The sequence below is a fragment of the Culex quinquefasciatus genome, chromosome 2, assembly GCF_015732765.1.
Source record: "Culex quinquefasciatus strain JHB chromosome 2, VPISU_Cqui_1.0_pri_paternal, whole genome shotgun sequence".
NCBI classification, from domain to species: Eukaryota; Metazoa; Arthropoda; class Insecta; order Diptera; family Culicidae; genus Culex; species Culex quinquefasciatus.
In genome coordinates this window covers 86,975,081-86,994,967 of record NC_051862.1, presented here as the reverse complement: position 1 = coordinate 86,994,967, position 19,887 = coordinate 86,975,081, and the positions used below count along the sequence as shown (strand labels likewise).

The window sequence follows — 19,887 nt, the reverse complement described above, 5'->3', positions numbered from 1 at the left end:
CATCCAATAAGAGATGAGAAGAATTGAAAGCATTCCCATTTGAAATGAGAACACACGAAGAATTCGAACAACAATGCAAACGGTCGTTACCACTCGCCTAGGGTGGCTCCTCAGACCATTCACCTTCCCAAAAACCGTCCAACTCCAAGCGAAACTTACTTGAGGATACCGTGGAGATTTTCCCTTAATACTCTTAAAAAAGTGGAGCATCAACACTTCCCGTCTTCCAATTCCCTTTCCTTGTCCCTGGTGCGCGGTGGAGATGGGAGCGGCCGGCAATGGACGGCTGCCATGGTGGTGAGAATCTGGTTCAGGTGGAATTGGTTCTATTCCCAATTATCGATTCCTAGGCAACTTGGGCTTAGACAATCATCACATCACATGGCGAAAATCCAGTCTGCAATCCGCTAAAATCACCGTCTCCTAGCGAAGCGAAGCGAAGTATGGGTATGGGACCGATAGGTTGCTCCAAATCCGGGCTTTCTCAGGGCTACTCCCTGAAATCAAAGATTAACCCATCACTAAGCTAAATTCAACATTTGAGCTCATTCTGACCACGGGAACCCCTCCCTCTAATCGCTTGAAGTTTGTATGGGAAAAATCGTGAAAATGTATGGAGCAAAGCAACTGTTCGATTTTTCACCTGTAGAGGGCGTAATAGTTGTCCAATCTATAAAATTTGTCAGATGTAGGACCTTCTATGAATTTTGAATAACTTTCCTGAAAACGCCATATTTTTAGGATTTTTTGCTAAAAACTTATTAGCTTCCGAAAATGACTCCCAGGGTGGCCACTCAAGTTGGGAAATCGGGAAAGTCGGGAATACGCCAAAATCCACCGAAAATCGAGAAAAAGTCGGGAATTTATGATTTTTTGTCAAAAAGTCGGGAAAAGTCGATGATCTCAAATTTTCAAATTAAATTCACTCAATTCTGCTTTAGTAACTTTCGGGAAAGGTGTTCAAAGTTTTATGAAGGTTCTACATCTGAAAAATTATAGAAATTAGACGACTATTGCGTCCTTCACAGGTAAAAATTTGAAACAGTTGCTTTTCTCCATGGATACATTTTTACGATTTTTCCCATACAAACTTTAAGCGATTAGAGGGAGGGGTTCCCGTGGTCAGAATGAGCTCAAATTTCAAATTTAGCCTAGTAATGGGTCAACCTATGATTTCACGGGGTAGCTCCAATAAAGCCGGGTTTGGACCACCCTAGGGACCATAGGTTATCCATCGATAAATGTATGTCTTGTAGTTTTTTTTTGCATAAAAATAAAAAAAAAAGTGATCAGAAATTGTTTTTGATCGCGTTTTTTCTACAGTTTTACATAAAAATTGTTCGGGTGGTCGGTAATTAAAACCCCAACTTTTTGTTGAACAGCGTTTCAAGCAGCTACAAAACTGCAAGTAAGTGTTTATTTTTAGTATTTTTGTTTGCATTGTTATTTCTACTACTCACTTAATTGGTCTCCTTTCCTACGTTAGCGTTTCCTCTTCCCTTAACTCCTCCTCTTTCTTCCTTCTTGTACTTCCTGTTTTTCGTAGGTGTAATTGAATATTAACTATTTTTCTTGTTTATTTTCAGGTTTACTCACGGATCACCAAAGTGTAATTTCACCCCAAATGACGGTGCGAACGACGGAGCAGCTCGCTGACTTTTCGTTGCTGCCGGGTAAGTATTTCTTGTTCAATTAGTCTAAAACTTTACTAATTTTGCTTTCTTCTACTTACAGGTTTTCTAGGTTGCATTGTTTCAATAAATTTCAATAATAAAAACAACAACTCATACTTTTCCTCCGTAATAATCCGCAAAATCTCCTCCAACTCGCCCAAAAACGTCTGCACTCTCCCAGGTGAAAAATGGTGAACGAACAGCGCGCGTGTTTACACTGCACTGGTTGCCACACCCACACTCTTTTTCCGTCTTCTTTGCGCGCGTTGACAGCTGTGACGGTATCGGCTGATTACACCGCCGGCGTTGCACCGTCGGCCAGTGTGCTCATCCCAGCGGTGGCAACAAACATTGACGAAGGACTTAAGGACCCTATTGCTTGATTTTCATTCAAATAGTTAGGTTGACCCCTAAATTTGAATTCAACCCAAGATTCACCGCATCATAAAACGTTACACTCAATTTCTGCAGTAAAAGCTTCATTTCTTCATTCAATAACCTGCTGAGCAACTTTCTACGGAATCGGCCGATTTTGACCATTTTCATTTTTTGTATTTTTTGATATGGCTCAAACTTTGTGGGGGCCTTCCCTATGACCAAATAAGCTATTTTGCGTCATTGGTTCACCCATACAAGTCTCTATATAATTTTGGCTGCTGTCCATACAAAAATGGATGTAAATATTCAAACAACTGTAACTTTTGAGTGAATTTTCTGATCAATGTGGTGTCTTCGGCAAAGTTTTAGGTATTGTTGAGGACTATTGAGAACAAATAGGTACACGGGAAAAAATTGCAAATTTTTTTATCAACTTTTTTATCACAAAAACTCAATTTCCGTTTTTTTTATGTTTGAGATTTTTTGATATGGTTTAGGGGACAAAAATCCGGCACTTTTGAGCTATAGAGAAACATGGTCAAAAAATCTGCCGCTGAGTTATATATTTTTTTTAAAATAGTGATTTTTGGAAAAAATCTAAATTCCATGCAAAAATAATTAATGTGAAATTGAATTTCCAATCGAAAAGTTCTTTACAGATTTTTTGACTAAACTCTCTGTTTTCAAGATATAACCACCGAAAGTTTGATTTTAGCGAAATATTTGCAGTTTTTTGATTTTAAGAAATAGTGACCATGAGTGACCATTTCTAAATTATTTTTTTTAAAGTTCAGAAAATTCACTACAAAATTGTCTAAGAGACATTGAAGATTGGACCACTGGTTACTGAGATACAGCCGCTTAAAGAAATAGAAACAGGAAAATTGAAGTTTTCGTAGTCTCGCCCAAACTGAACTTTTCGAAAAAAATATTTTTAGAAATGATCACTCATGGTCACTATTTCTTAAAATCAAAAAACTGCAAATATTTCGCTAAAATCAAACTTTCGGTGGCTATATCTTGAAAACAGAGCGTTTAGTCAAAAAATCTGTAAAGAACTTTTCGATTGGAAATTCAATTTCACATTAAAAAATTTCTTAATTTTTTTTTGCATGGAATTTAATTTTTTTTCCAAAAATCACTATTTAAAAAAAAATCATAACTCGGCGGCAGATTTTTTGCCCATACTTCCCTATAGCTCAAAAGTTGCGGAATTTTGTCCTCTAAAACATATCAAAAAATCTCGAAAATCAAAAAAATATGTATTTTGGGAAATTGAGTTTTTGTGATAAAAAAGTTAATTAAAAAATCTGCAATTTTTTTTCCGTGTACCTTTTCTTTCTCAATAGTCCTCAACAATACCTAAAACTTTGCCGAAGACACCAAATTGATCAGAAAATTCACTCAAAAGTTACAACTGTTTGAATATTTACGTACCATTTTTGTATGGACAGCAGCCAAAATTGTATGCCCCAAGTAGCACTCATAACTTGTCGACTGTTGAATAATAGGTAGACAATTGTTTTTGATAAACATACGAGAAAAAAACTGAACATAACTTAAATAACAGTTTGTTTCACTGCTTGTATAACTAACTTGTGTAACTATCGTGTTTTGTGCCACAAAAGTGTTAAAACACAGTCAACTTCACTCTTTTCCAACAAAACACAACATAGGAAAAATTCTCACCTATTTGGTGGGTTCCATCCAATTTGCTGATTTACACTGTTTAAACAACTTATTTTCGAACACCTTCGATAGAAACTTGCTTGCTCACTTCCGTTTGAGGTATTTATCACATGATTTCAGCTGAAAACGCTTTTTATGAGCTGTAATTAAACGTCAAACTCCTGATATGCCATGATGCTGTCCCCTCATCTGCATTGTTTTCCTCGAAAACAGTTTGTTGTATAAGAATAATATTGCACTGTTTGTTTCACTGCTTATCTAACATTGTCATGTAACGGCATCTTCTGAAAAATGGGCGTGGCCAACCATTCTATAAATAACCTTAGGTTTTCTCGCTTCGTTACACAAATGTTATCGGAGAACAGGTTATATAACTGATATTCAACAAACATATTCAACTTGACATTGCGTGTTGTTAGGTGGTGTAAATTTGTACGTGAGGTATTTAGAGTTTCAATAATGTTTATTTATCGAAGATTGCAATAATTTTAATTGTTGACCGATTATTTATAAAAATATCGCCGGTAAAAGCTACAAAAAATATCAGCTTACGGAATTCATGATAGAGAAAACAACAAATTAAAATCACACCAATTTTCAATGTTACTCCGTGGTACGGTAATCGAAATGACAGTTGAAACGGTTTGTTATAACAAAGTTACATAATGGAGTTATAAAAACTGACTTGAAACAAACTTATAAAACTTTATTTCCAATGACAGCCTTTTCTGGACGGACTTTTCTTATTGACGTTTAGGCCAGCTTGTTTACTATGAAGCCTCGTGGAGAGATGTGGAAGTGCGCCTGGACCTGCCTGGAGATAACAACAAGTCGTCGAAGTCATCGGATCGAATCTTGGGAAAGACGGAGTTCATCAAAAAAATGAAAATCTAAAAGTTCGCCATGAAGAGGGTTTCACATGAATCACAGTTAGAGAGCGCAAAAATATTATTTTTTTTTTCATGCAATTTAAATTTTTTTCTAAATAAATCGGGCAGAAACAAACGTACCAAAATAGTCAGAGATACTATTCATATTGGCTTCGTCGTTGGTTGAAATTCTGATAAGAACTGTTTGTTTACATGTAAGTTGGGTAACGGTTAGACAACTGTTTTCAATCTATCTTTCCTTTTCAGTGTGCGCTTTGATTTGACAGCACAGCCGTTAACCACGCCCCCTTTTTTCCGTTGAATCTCTTGTTAGCTAGCACAGTGTTGTCAGATACATTTGTACAACTTACTCTGATAACTTGCATCTTATACTGGCAAGTTATACAACAGAAAAAAGTGCGCTTTTTCCAATGCACAGGAGTTGTAGAACAAGTTGTGGTAACGAGGCCGTTCGGTTATACAACCAGTTAGGAAATACGTTTATCTGACAAAGTGTGTTGCTTGGGTGGAGACTTGTATGGGTGAACCAATGATTAAAAATAGCTTCTTTGGTCATAGGGAAGGCCCCCACAAAGTTTGAGCCAAATAAAAAAAATACAAATATAATCCATTTCCGGTTTTGGTAGAGAAATGCTCTGCTGTTGTCCATCGATCAACCAGAATACTTCCTTTTAAATGCATCCCTTAAATCCAGTTTTACAACTTCAATCAATATCGAACCCCCTCTTACCAAAGAGGCCCAAGTGTAAACTACGTAAGCACATGTAGAGCGAACATTACTCAAACCTGCCGCATTTGTGTGTGAGTGCGCTAAAACAAGCTCATTTCCACTCAGACTTAGCAGTGCTGCCAGCCTGCCTGTTGAATGGGGAAACGGGATTCTGTGGGACGTCACGTCACGTGTCGAAATCTGCTTCATCTGTCCACCCACCCACTGCCAGCGCTGGACATCCCATCCCGTTCAGGAAAGGCCACCGAAAGCTGCCAATCTCCGAGTGAAATGGAATTTAATTTCGAAAATGGTCCATGTTTTGACACATGACAACTGGGAGAATGCCCTGCAGAGCTGGCGTTGGGGCAGGGTTGAGTTGGGGGACTCAGGGTAAATGCATATATCGATGCAATTGGCCCCTTACCATCCAGAGCAGCAGTTCAGTGGTTTGATGGCATGCCAAGCGGTGACAGATCCTATTTGAAGAGCATCCGTTCGTTCCATCACGCAGAGTACATTTGCATTTGTATATTGAGAGGATTTAAATTAGTTCTGGGCATCGATGCAATGGAAAACTTTGTTATGAATATGAACAGGCTTGCGGTAGACTTTACTGGAATGTTCGGTATAATTTAAATATAAGATCTTTTTTATAAATATGTTTCAACGTATTTTTCCTAGGGACCTCAATTACACCAACGTCTGTGCATGGAAAACAAGACTCAAACCTCTGGTATTCAAGAATGTCTGAAAACTCACCTCAAGCAATATCTTCACGGTCGACCGCCGTGTTTTCGCGCCAAAACGCGCCCTTGTTGCACAAAACTGTCACAGTCAGCTTCTTTTCGGCCGACGTTTGTGTGAAGTGGCGCAAAATTGCAACACGTGACACTTTGCTCCAGTTTACGGACTGCAAACTACTCCATTTCTCTTGCTCATCTCCTCACCCCTCGAAAAAGCCTCCAACGACGGAGGCGCATTTGACAATGATTTATGTGTACAATTTTTCAATTTATGTACGCCACATTGAAGCTGACACGACCGACACGGCGGCGACGTACAAGTTGCTGCAGAATGTCAGCTTTTTGGGATCACGGTGAAAATTTCAACCGAATTTTCATGGCTTTATAACTTTTTCGAGAAATTTTATGCAGGACCGTGAATAATGTTACTGTTTACAAGAAAATTATGAATAAAAGTCATAAAGTCATGGCGATTTTTCTCCGTGCACCCTCCAGGGTGCAACTGAACAGTGTTGCCAGCGCCCGGGATGTCATGCACAAGGGTTGCGCTGCAGCACAATACACCAGAGAACGTTTATCATTGTGGCGTTTTGCGCCTACATGTAGCACACAGAGTTCATTTTGGGGGGCCGACGACGACGATTCGACGAACGGGAGGTTTGAAAAATTTATCTGCCCTGTCAACTGTCAGGACGATTATTCTGAACACTCTGTGCATCGATTTTGACGGAAAAAGGTTATCCTTTGCTTTGAGGTTATGTATTCTAGGTTAGAATTTTGACGCGCTGAGGGATAGGTCATAGACTAATTAAAGACTAAACACTCGGAACAAAAAATTTCAAAAATTATGACTCATAAGCTGTTAACCGCGGGTACCACGTTGAACCACGCATCGGCTTGCCCCTCGTATGACAGAACGACATGGCAGCGCTGGTTTTTCGATTTCGTTTTGTGCTGATTTACGCGCGCATCTTGTTTGTTTTTGTTTTTCTTAGCAATCAAGGCAGCAGGCTGCAAACAAGTCAATCAGCTGTGCAGGGATTTTTGTTTGGCGAAACAAGCGAAATTTACTGGTGTTTGGTTTGTAAGGTAATGCTTAGCTTTTAAAATAAATGCTTATTTTATTCGGTTTATCATTTGTGTTCTCTTTTCTAGATGATTGCTGTTTTCTCATCATTCCTCGCAAGCCAAATCTGTTCAATACGAACGGCTCGATCGTCCGCGACCTCGCCGCCGGATGATTGAATCACCTCGAACCTAGTCAACTCGATGGTAACGATTGCCTTCCAGAGTTTTGGGCCCGAAAGAGCGTGTTAGGCATTTCGACGCTGCACATTATCCGTGCCAACAAGTTCATCGGTGAGGGTGTCGACTTCGGCGGGCCAACATTCCGGTCATCGGAGGCCACTCCGGCAAGACCATTATCCCAGTGAACCCCAGAGCTTCCCCAGGACAAGATTGCCGCCCTGACGGCACGCATTCAGGAGGTCCTCAAGGCCAAGGCCGGTGCCGGATCGGCCACGTTCACGACGGCCTACGCCGCAGCCCGTTTTGCCCTCGCCGAACCTTGGTCTGCCCAAGGTGAACGCCTACGAGCTAGAGCTGCTAAAGAAGGACATTCCGGAGCTGAAACAAACATCCGGAAGGGCAAGGTGTTTGTTAAGAAGAACTTTGTGAACAAAAAAAGTGAATTTCGATCATGTTGAAAAAAATAGTAACCAACCATTGAAAATAAACTTTCAAGTGCATGATAAAAATATCGGCGTTTTTGTTTTCTTTGTACTAAAGTAAAAAAAGGGTTTTTTTCCCATGACGCATTAAGAGGATTCTTGGACTTAGCGACTTCGGCGGGTTTCGGTTCCGGGACGAAGCGGGCTTCCTTTTTGGGGGCTTTCTTCCTGCTGACCTCCGCGTACAGCTCGCCTATATCGGCGACGGCGAAAGAGGTGCTCGGGGCGGTTTGTTGGTGATGCTGGTTCGGGGACAAATTTTTGTTTGACGACGTTATCGCTGGGGTTCGGAATGCCACAAGTTGACAGTTCAGAGCAAAGATTTTGGCTGTTTTGAGGTTTTTGAAGTAGGTGCAATTCGTCGAGGCCAAGATGGCGTCTGCAAGGACATTAATTCCTTTCAGAGTGACAATTCCGGATTGGAGGAGGACGGTTTTGCCCTGCCGGTATTAACCGGAGGCGGCCCGCGCCGGCTTTGCTTGGCAAACCCGACGGTGCTCACGTGATCGTTCTCGGAGAAGAAGATTATCAACATTCCGCAATGATCTCGATCGAGAGCCGCTTCTTGTCTAGAATCGACCACCCTCGGGATCTCGTTCGGGATCCCCTCCAGACGATGGTTCACTCTACTAATCACCGTCCTCTTCCGGAAACTGGTTCCGTTTAATTCAAAACAAAAACCCAAACCCAAACAATAACATTGCGCAAAATGTCATTTCAAAGTCAGAGCTGCCAGTTGTTGACATTTCGATCTGTCATTTTTGACAGTGAACCGGCCCTGTCGAGGGGTCATAAAAAGGTTGAGTCATGGTTCAGAGCCCACTGAGTAGTCTTTTATTAGTCTATGGATAGGTCATGCGTGGGCGACTTTAGGTCATTAATTTTCGAAGATGTACGCGTTTTTGCGAAAGCTCAGCACAAACGGGTCAAGCTCTCTGGTGCACGAAGCTTGGCAATTTATGACAATGATACGCTCCGATGACAGTGAATCGATTGCTCTTTTCTCGATTTTCTATTTTGAAAAAGGTCCAAAAAACTTTCCATGCAAACTCGCAACACTTTATCGTTCTTTCGAGACATTCCAAAGCCAAGCTCAAGCTTAAAGCTCCCCGCAAGTCCAAGTTTTATGAACTTTCTCTATCGATGGAATTTATTGCCACGTGTGGGTGACTCTCTACAGAAATTTACCGTTTGTTGATAAAAGGTATAAAAGGGCACCACTTTGCAGTTTACTGATGGCGCTTTAGTAAAGCGAAGAAAGCATTGGGTGAAACTATTCCGCAACGAAACATACAAAAGAGTTCCTAACTTAGTGGCCTCTATTTGGTCCCTTTTCCTTTTGGGTTGTGTGGAGTTTTCGAAGGAATTCCACCCCTTGAACTATTGGAATCGAAATAAATGGTTGCTTTCTATGTGGGTTTATACCTATTAGGGTGTAACATTCAAGCTTGATTGAACGCAACAGGAGCTGGCGCTTTGCATTTGAATTTTAAATGGGATTAAACCTGCAAAAAAATATATTTATCAAAAATGCCACTATTTGCGGCATTTTGGCACCCTGGAGCTCGGTGCAGACCTCGGTGCAGACCTTCAAAGTTTGGCATTTTTTCGAAAAATCGGCCCCGGAAAAAAGATATGCGTCGCGATGCTCTAGACGCCATTTGATTTTGTTGGGGTCAATTTTTCAAAAAAAAAAAAAAAAATGCTGACTTTGAAGGTCTGTACCGAGCTCCATGGTGCTCCAAATTTCAATGTTATATGAACCAAAAGATGCGCAAGGATCTGGCCTACACGCCAATGACGTTGAAAATAAGCGCTTCAGTGGCCAAAATGTCTCAAAAAGTGTAATTTTTGAGAAATTTTTTTTTTATCGGTTTAATCCCATTTAAAATTTAAATGAAAAGCGCCATCTCCTGTTACGTCCAATCAAGCTCATATTTTGGATTTGGGCTCAATACGCCCACCGGAACAAACCTCTAAATGCTCGCCAAAAAGTCATTTTTGTTACATCCTAATACCTATACAGTACAGGTTAACTTCACAATCCCACTATTCACTCGATTACAAAAGAAGTATGCCCAATTATAACATGTTCGGTGGAGGGTTTGTGTCCTTGCAATCTATAATAAAGCTCATGGTTTGTGTCTCAACTAAAAGGGTGCAAATGGTTACGTTACCAGTGTGACCTCGAGTGTGACCAATGTGCCAAAAATATGACTAGAAATGTAAAAATGATAAAATTTAAAGGGACTCCAAAAACAGATCGAATGAGACCAAAACAGACAAAATCGGTTGAGCCAGTGCCGAGATAACCCAGTGCAAATTTTTTTATCAGCATCCCACCACACACACAGACATTTGCTCAGAATTTGATTTTTGGTCGATATGTATACATGAAGGTGGGTCCAGGAGGTCAAATTATGAATTTCGTTTTTCGAGTGATTTTATAGCCTTTCCTCAGTGAAGTGAGGAAGGCAAAAACATCCAAATTCCTCAAATAATACAGTTCAGACTTGATAACCCGAAGTTGTTCTGGAGGTTTTACATTGAGGAGCTCTGATTTGATTGAAATTTTCAGCGTTTGTTTGGCATTGAAATTTAAGAGCGAGTCCACGACCAGGGCATACCCCTTTGTATGCGATGTCGTTTGGACCTCACCAATCTGCCTGAATCTCATTTTGACCTGGAACTTGTAGGGGGCATCCCAAGTAACCACAAGCACTTAATTGAAGTATTTATTCAGTACTAAATCAGCACTCGAATGCTTTGAAGTACCGTAAACCGGGGTGACTTTGATAGGATTTCAATTTGTTTTTAGAATATTTTCCAACAGGTAAGGGTTTTCTCAATATTATTATTTTTAAAACATGTACTGAGGTAGGCCACACAAAGTCCATGCATAATTTTGGAAAAAAAGTTTTTCAATAGTGTTTAGAAAAATAGTTACGTTAAAAATTCTTAGTTTTAATTCCGGGGTGACTTTGATAGTCATAGTTTTTCTTGTTAAAATCATATTTAAGATGTTCAAACTTTATTTTTACGTTAAATGTACCATCACTAAAGTAGCTGATATAGTTTGTAAGAAAAAAATCAATGTTTATGTTAAGTTAACTAAGTTTATAAGCTTTTTCAACAAAATACATATAAATTTTAGGTAAAATTGTTAAAAAGTCGGAATTTTGCCTGAAATTTGTTAAAACTAGTTTTGTTTGTAAAATTATCGATTTATATTGCATTTTATACTGAATTCGAAGCACGAATCACAAGTTTTCACATTTTACATGAAATTTGTTATACTGAAATTGCCTATAAATTTGGTGATTTTTTTAAAATTATGTTTCAAAAATACATATTATTTATTATTTACAAACTTTTTTAACCTTCTCCTAGTGGAAAATTGTCCAAAGAATCCGAAAATGCATTCTGTTTTCCGATTAAAAATCATGTTCATTGAGAAAATCATGACACTTAGAGAAGTTTAAAATAATGACTTTCATCAACATTTTCTTAACTATAGTTAACTAACTTTTTAAACTTGTCAACATTTTATGAAAAGTTCTTCTTGAGGTACTTTGAACACTTCTCTATCACGGTCAGTATGTTTCTAAACCATTCCTTACGTATTTTAATTGTACACTTCATTTTGCGGAAAAATCGTAAACCTATCAAAGTCACCCCGGCTATCAAAGTCACCCCGTTTTACGGTAGTTATTGCAGATGTCAAGTCTTTGCAGCATTATACTGGCATTAAATCATTTACGACCTTGGTGCTTCAAAGCATTTGATGTTTATCAACAGTAACCCATCCATACGGGATTTCAGCCAGTCACGCTGTTATTGACTTTTATTCATCTCCCGTTATACGTTCCAATGCGCAGTGGCGCATTTCAGTGTGCAACAGCCTTTTGAGTGAACTGGGTTCAATTCCGCTGACTGAAGTGTTTTTTCCGCAGCAAAAAGCTGCTTTCCGAAATTACTTTGTGAAATTTTGCCAGGACCGCACCCTCGGAGTTTAGGTTAGCCGTTCAGTTGTCCCAGCCTTCAGGTACTGTGCTTGACTGGATGGCCGCAATTTGCTGAGTGACTCGTCATTTTCGTCCAACAATGACAACGGGTTTTTCATGAACCAGAAACTCGAAACAGCAGAAAGAAAGTCTTTTCATGTTCGATGCATAACATCGATTAAAACCAAAACAAACACTCATTTCAGAACAGCACAGATGCGCATCTTCGAGAATGAAATGCAGCAACATCATCACACATGAAACGCCTGGAGAAAACAATCACCGCGTGTGAGCAGCCGTCCTTTTTTCTGACAAAAAGTTGTTAGCTGGCGAGCATTCCGGCATCACAGTTACTTATTGAAAAGCGATTTATGTTTGAAGTATTTGCGGGTATAAAATGCCAATATAATGCTGATTTAATGCCGCTATTTAGTGCCTCGCGGTTACTTGGGTACATCCCAAGTAACCGCGAGGCACTAAATAGCGGCATTAAATCAGCATTATATTGGCATTTTATACCCGCAAATAATGCTTCAAAACATTAAATCAGCACTTTTCCCTTGAGAAATATTTCAAGTGGCGCACAGTGATGCCGGTTTAATGCTTCGCCGAAAGCTCGAACAAAAAAAACTGCTTTATCGACGTCAAGGCTGGGGGAAAAAAAAGGACAGCTAGCTGCTCCACACACTTGGTGGTGGGCCTCCTTTGTTTTTTTTCTCCAGTTGCGTTTCATGTGTGAGTGTGACACTTTGATGTTATTCTTGCATTTTTCTCGTCGATCTCCAGGATGCGCGCCAGCCAACTGATGTATTCTGAAATGAGTGTTTGTTTTGAAAGTTTTAATCGATGGTTGATGCATCGAACATTAAGGAAGACTTTCTTTCTGCTGTTTCGAGTTTCTGGTTCATGGAAAACCCGTTGTCATTTTGTTGACGAAAATTATTGACGAGTCACTCAGCAAATTGCGGCCATCCAGTCAAGCACAGTACAATCAATTACGGAAGGCTTGGGGTTAATAGGGACAAGTAATGGCTAACGGCTAACCTAAACTGTTTTTCCGAGGAGTGCTTGGTCCACGGTTGGCAAAATTTCACAAAGTGTATCAGACTTCCGGAAAGCAGCTTTTTGCTTGCGAGAAAAAAAACACTTCAGTCAGCGGGAATTGAACCCAGTTCACGCAAAAATAAAACTGTTGCACACTGGGGGAAATGAGCCTTAGCCCGCACGCTTATTGGAACAGTATAACGGGAGATGGATAAAAGTCAATAACAGCGTGACTGGCTGAAATGTTTCCCGTATGGATGGGTTACTTTGTTGATAAACATCAAATGCTTTGAAGCACATTTTCAAGGTCGTAAATGGTGATTTAATGCCAGTTGTAATGCTGCAAAGTTTTGGTACTTTGAGGCATTCGCAAAGCTTATTTACTACTTCAAAGCATTCGAGTGCTGATTTAGTACTGAATAAATACTTCAATTAAGTGCTTGTGGTTACTTGGGTAGGCCATCACTGAAATTTTAAAGTTATCGCCGATTATTCGCTGAATTTTGCCGTTTTTTCCTGTTTTGCGCGTGGTCCGTCGAGAAACTCAGTTTTTATTTTCAAAAAATCATATCTCGGAAACGCACGGTAGGACATCGCCAAATTTTTTATTTGATTTGTAATATTTTCCGAGGAATCCGATAAAAATATTTTCAGACATAGGCTCTTTTGTCCAGACACGATCAAAACGCCATTTAAAGTTTTCATACGACTTTTACAAATGTTTAACTAGATTTTTGAAACTTCTTACTTTTTTTCTCAAATAGTCAAACTAATCACCTTTCTTTTGCGTCTAAGACAGCTAAAATCGGATGAAATCACGCGGAGATATGATTTTTTTTATAAAAAGTGGTTCTTGCGAAAAATGACGAAAATTGCCATTTTTCGAACCACCCTAGCACGATGTAGGTCACCCTTACGGCCAAACAAAAAAATACGGGTCTAATTATTTTGGCCGAGGAACCCCCAGAAAAATGTTGAGCCCGATCAAAGAACTTTTTTTCAGTTTAGGCTCTTTTCAAATGGAATTGCTGAATTTAAAGAATTTAAAGATTTTAAAGAATTTAACGAATTTAAAGAATTTAAAGAATTTAAAGAATTTAAAGAATTTAAAGAATTTAAAGAATTTAAAGAATTTAAAGAATTTAAAGAATTTAAAGAATTTAAAGAATCTAAAGAATTTAAAGAATTTAAAGAATTTAAAGAATATAAAGAATTTAAAGAATTTAAAGAATTTAAAGAATTTAAAGAATTTAAAGAATTAAAAGAATTTAAAGAATTTAAAGAATTTAAAGAATTAAAAGAATTTAAAGAATTTAAAGAATTTAAAGAATTTAAAGAATTTAAAGAATTTAAAGAATTTAAAGAATTTAAAGAATTTAAAGAATTTAAAGAATTTAAAGAATTTAAAGAATTTAAAGAATTTAAAGAATTTAAAGAATTTAAAGAATTTAAAGAATTTAAAGAATTTAAAGAATTTAAAGAATTTAAAGAATTTAAAGAATTTAAAGAATTTAAAGAATTTAAAGAATTTAAAGAATTTAAAGAATTTAAAGAATTTAAAGAATTTAAAGAATTTAAAGAATTTAAAGAATTTAAAGAATTTAAAGAATTTAAAGAATTTAAAGAATTTAAAGAATATAAAGAATTTAAAGAATTTAAAGAATTTAAAGAATTTAAAGAATTTAAAGAATTTAAAGAATTTAAATCATTTAAAGAATTTAAAGAATTTAAAGAATTTAAAGAATTTAAATAATTTAAAGAATTTAAAGAATTTAAAGAATTTAAAGAATTTAAAGAATTTAAAGAATTTAAAGAATTTAAAGAATTTAAAGAATTTAAAGAATTTAAAGAATTTAAAGAATTTAAAGAATTTAAAGAATTTAAAGAATTTAAAGAATTTAAAGAATTTAAAGAATTTAAAGAATTTAAAGAATTTAAAGAATTGAAAGAATTTAAAGAATTTAAAGAATTTAAAGAATTTAAAGAATTTAAAGAATTTAAAGAATTTAAAGAATTTAAAGAATTTAAAGAATTTAAAGAATTTAAAGAATTTAAAGAATTTAAAGAATTTAAAGAATTTAAAGAATTTAAAGAATTTAAAGAATTTAAAGAATTTAAAGAATTTAAAGAATTTAAAGAATTTAAAGAATTTAAAGAATTTAAAGAATTTAAAGAATTTAAAGAATTTAAAGAATTTAAAGAATTTAAAGAATTTAAAAAATTTAAAGAATTTAAAAAATTTAAAAAATTTAAAGAATTTAACCAATTTAAAAAAAATAAAGAATGTTTAAAAAAATTAAGAATTTAAAAAATTTAAGAATTTGAAGAATTTAAAGAAAAAAAGTAAATTATGTAAAATAGGGGAACTTCAACAATTATAAAACTTCAGATACATACCAAAAGTTATATTTTATAAAGTTGTGACATAAATCAAACAGTAATTGCTTTGTAGCACATTTTTTCACCTCAAATAGATTCATAAGATTCACTTCAGCATAAAGCCATCCAACACATATGTTCCTTAATAACGACTTGCTTTCTAAAAACGTTTCTTAATCCACCCTTAGGTGGGTAGTGACTTCCTCACATTAACATAGTAATAATGAAAATAAGTTTATGAAAAAAAATATATACCTGATACAGACTTTTCCAGAAAACATGCAGACTCTCATTTGAAGCAATGTGGCAACCGGGCGTTTCGCATCTGGCGCGACTCTTGCACGTAAACAAAAAGACCCGGCCTTTTGAGGTTATGCAAAAAATCACCCTTTTGGAGTCTACAAAAATGTTTTTCTTGGCATAACTTTTTAAATACTTTACTAAAGCAGAATAAAATTTAATAGGGTCTTAGGGGACCCCAAAACAAACAGAATAAGGCGGATCCGTCCAAAATCGGTTCAGCCAGTTCTGAGATAATCGTGTGGAAAAAAATCATGTCTACACACATCCCCACAGACATTTGTTCAGAATTTGATTCTAAGTCGATAGGTATACGTGAAGGTATATCTAGGAGGTGTATTTAAGAAGTTCATTTTTCGAGTGATTTTATAGCCTTGCCTCAGTGAGGTGAGGAAGGCAAAACCTTTTCAAATCGTTTAGGTGGAATCTTCCACCAGCTTAGGCAGCATATAATCTGATATTTTTCCCACAATCGAGCTCGATACGAGATTCCCAGGAAAAGAAGGATTGATTTGAATATTGAATTAAATTGAACCTGGGCAATGGAAAGGAAAAACCTTTTGCAAACAGAACCATTAAAAGGAACCGGATTTAGGATTAAGCAGGCCAAAAAAGTAGGAAGACTTCTTGGGTGTAGTCAATGACATGTACTTTTATTTTTTATCCCATTTTTCCCGCTGAATGAAAGAAGGGAGCTTTAGGTCTCAATCATCTTCACCGCACATAATCTAAATGGTTCGTTCTGAGAAGCATTGAAGAAAATGTGGTATTTTTTTCAAATTTGATTTATCAAAAAATATCTCATTCTGCCGCTAACTAAACCAGCTGCTTTGTAACCTTGCAATGTTTTGGAAGATGATAAGCCTTTTAGTATGCAACAACCGGAGACAGAGACTATAAAGCTAATGCCATACAATAATTTTAGTGAAGACACCAACCCACAGGCTCAATTTGCATTGCTTAAAGCTTTTAAAAACTTAAAACAGGTTGCGGTTATGAACAGCTCTATAATTTTAATAGTGTTAACAGTAAACTCGTGTATCAATCCTGACGGGCCTCAGTAAGAGTGTCAGCTATTTATCAACAGAGACAGAAATGGTTTTTTAGTGGCTAGTCTATCAAATTTGTTCTGTGAAGCTTACAATGATGCTGTTAGTGTTACAATAACAGTGCATGAGCAAACTGCCATTCTCTTGTCCTATCCCTATTTTAATTCTTCCCAAAAATCGTTAGCTTGTTCCGATTGTGGTCAAGCTTCTAAATGTTTCTCACCCTGAAGTAGCAATAATATCTTTACCACAATTTCCCTGCTCAAGTTGCCCTCTGTTGCATCCTAGCTCCATGTTCTGTCCGGCTTTCGGAAAAATTTCCACCACCAGAAACAATATTTTCCTTTAAAATTAATTCAAAGCGAAAGAAAATGCCCCAAAATGCTACCCTCTTGAACTCTGGCGTGAATCGCGATTGTTTCCCTTTCGCATGAGCAGGTACCATCAGAACAGCACCGGAATTAGCATTTTTCTCGCCTCGCGGCCGCAAAAGTTGCAACAAAAAGCTTCAGTCGGTTTTTTTTTCTGCGCGCGAAACTTTTCCGAGCGCTTCTCTTCTATTGCGAGCTTGCAGTTGTGGTGCGTTCGTTTGATGATCGGTGTGGGTTTCGTTTGATTCTGGTTTGTTAAAAGATCCATCTTTATTTACACAACTCAGTTAACTTCATATTTAAATCATTTCAGAAATGTTTGTTTAGGAAAAAAATATCAGATTTGGGGGATTTTCACTCATAAAAATTCACCTTAATCTGACGTTTAACCTCATAACTCATTCCTGAGTAGCTGTAACTGTCATTTTTCAACTCGAACACTGCCAGCACTTTTTGACAAACTCGCACGGAACATACCTTCAAACGAATGCACCATCATCAGAGATTCGCACACACAAAAGTTCCGACTGGCGGGTGTTTTTGCATTTGCATTTCCGGTTTGATGGTTATTGTGCAGCGTTTTTATTGCCACATCGTCGCCACTTGGTGTGGGTGAAGTGAAGTGGCTATAGTGTGCTGGTGATATAAGGGAGCAGTAGATAAAGGGAGGGGATGGACTTTTGAAACATTTTAATGCATCCGTCATTCCATTGTTGTTGGCTCGCTTGACGGGAACTAGTCAAGTTGTTTACGAGCTGTTGCGTTTTGACAGTGAATTTGTTTATGTTTTGTTGATTGGTTTATGGACAAGAATGAAAAATTCTCTAAAACTTCTATCAATGCTCTCAAAATCATGCATAATTTTACAATAATTTCCCACATGTTATTACAAAGTTCCGCAAGTTCACCAAGTTCTCACAAATTAACAAACCGATTTCAGCAAAATCTCAGGACCAAAATGTCACAATTGCTTAGAAGTTTCCAACAAATTCCTACGAATTCCAAAAATACTCACACGCTTACACGATTTTACATGAATATTAACAAATTCAGACTAATTTTCACAAATTCACCAATTAATTTACATAAGCTCTCATAAATTTACAGCAGTTCCCCTCGAGAACAGCATGATTCTTAAAAAAGTTCTCCGATCGAGCTCAATTTTTTTCTGGGGGATCCTTGGCCGAAATAATTAGACCCGTATTTTTTTGTTTGGCCATTATGGTGACCTACGACGTGTTAGGGTGGCTCGGAAAATGGCAATTTTCGTCGATTTCCGCAAAAACCACTTTTTTTCAAAAAGTCATATCTCCGCGCCATTTCATCCGATTTTAGCTGTCGTAGACGCAAAAGAAAGGAGATTAGTTTGGCTATTTGGGAAAAATAGTAAGAAGTTTCAAAAATCCAGCTTAACATTTGAAAAGGTCGTACGAAAACTTAAAATGCTGTTTTGAAGGTCTCGGGACCAAAGAGCCTATGTCTGAAAATATTTTTATCGGATTCCTCGGTAAATTTCACTTACATATAAAAAGTTGGTGAAGTTATGTTTTCGATACTCTGAGATACGATTTTTTGAAAATAAAAACTGGATTTTTCGACGCGCCACGCGCAAAAATGTGAAAATGACGAAATCGGGAAAAAATCGACATTTTTCACTAAAACTGCGATAACTTTAAAATTTCAGGGAAATATACCCATTTTAATCACTCTAAGCCGTTCGACCAATTCTCATCACTTTTGTCGTTTTCCGCTATTAAATCAACATTTTCAGGTGTATCAACAATGATGAGTTGATTGCTCACTTTTATTTGAGCTATTTATTACTTTGGAACAGTCAAAAACATTTTATTTAAGCTGTAATTCATGAGCAAAGTGCTGATAGGCCGATAATAGAAATAGGCTGAGAAAGGGTATAGTTACCCTACACGTTGTGGTACCAAAAGTTGCGTCTTTTAATTACGAAAATTTTGGTACGCAGTTTTAGTGAAAAAAGTCAATTTTTTCCCCTTTTCTTCATTTTCCAATTTTTTCGCGTGGTGCGTCGAAAACCCAGCTTTTATTTTCAAAAAATCGTATCTCAAAGTATTAAAAACATAACTTCACCATTTTTTGATATGTTATGTGAAATTTTCCGAGGAATCCGATAAAAATATTTTCAGACATAGGCTCTTTGGTCCCGAGACAGCATTTTAAGTTTTCATTCGACCTTTTCAAATGTTAAGCTAGATTTTTGAAACTTCTTACTATTTTTTCCAAATAGCCAAACTTATCACCTTTCTTTTGCGTCTACGTCAGCTAAAATCGGATGAAATGGCGTGGAGATATGATTTTTTTTTTAAAGTGGATTTTGCGAAAATCGACGAAAATTGCCATTTTTTGAACCACCCTAACACGGCGTAGGTCACCATAATGGCCAAACAAAAAAATACGGGTCTAAAATTTTGAGCCCAATCGGAGGACTTTTTTTCGAATCATGCTGTTTTCGTGGGGAATTCCTGTTTATTTAAAATCCACTAGTTCTCTTAACTTCAGAAAAAGTCTCACTGAATCCCGTATTTATTTTAAAATTCTCCAAAACAAAATCTCACAGAAGCCCACAAATTTACACTGATTCAACCAAATTCCCACGCATTCACAAACAAAAATTCTCACAAATTTACACAAATTCCTAAAAAAGTTTAAATGTTTCCACATGTCTCACAATTTTTTTTCAAATTTACTCGAATGCAATTTTACTAATTAAGATACATTTTTACAAGTTCACATAAGTTTTCGCAAAGAACGCAAAGGATTCATGAAAATTTTCATAAGAACCCATAAATTCTCTCCAATTCACACGGTTTTAACATTAATATTTCATAATTTTCATGACTTGATTGTAAACAAACAGTCTACACACGGATAAAAAAGTTGTTCCCAAAATCG

General features: G+C 36.9%; 1 long non-coding RNA gene across 1 annotated transcript; it reads right to left on the bottom strand.

Moving 5' to 3' along the window:
• Positions 1-1,470: 1,470 nt before the first annotated feature.
• LOC119766724 lies at positions 1,471-1,868 on the bottom strand. The gene is made up of 3 exons (XR_005277077.1): positions 1,733-1,868; positions 1,597-1,666; positions 1,471-1,533 (listed from the first exon to the last, which is right to left on the bottom strand). It is a non-coding gene; the product is annotated as an uncharacterized LOC119766724 (long non-coding RNA).
• Between the last annotated feature and the right edge of the window lie 18,019 nt (positions 1,869-19,887).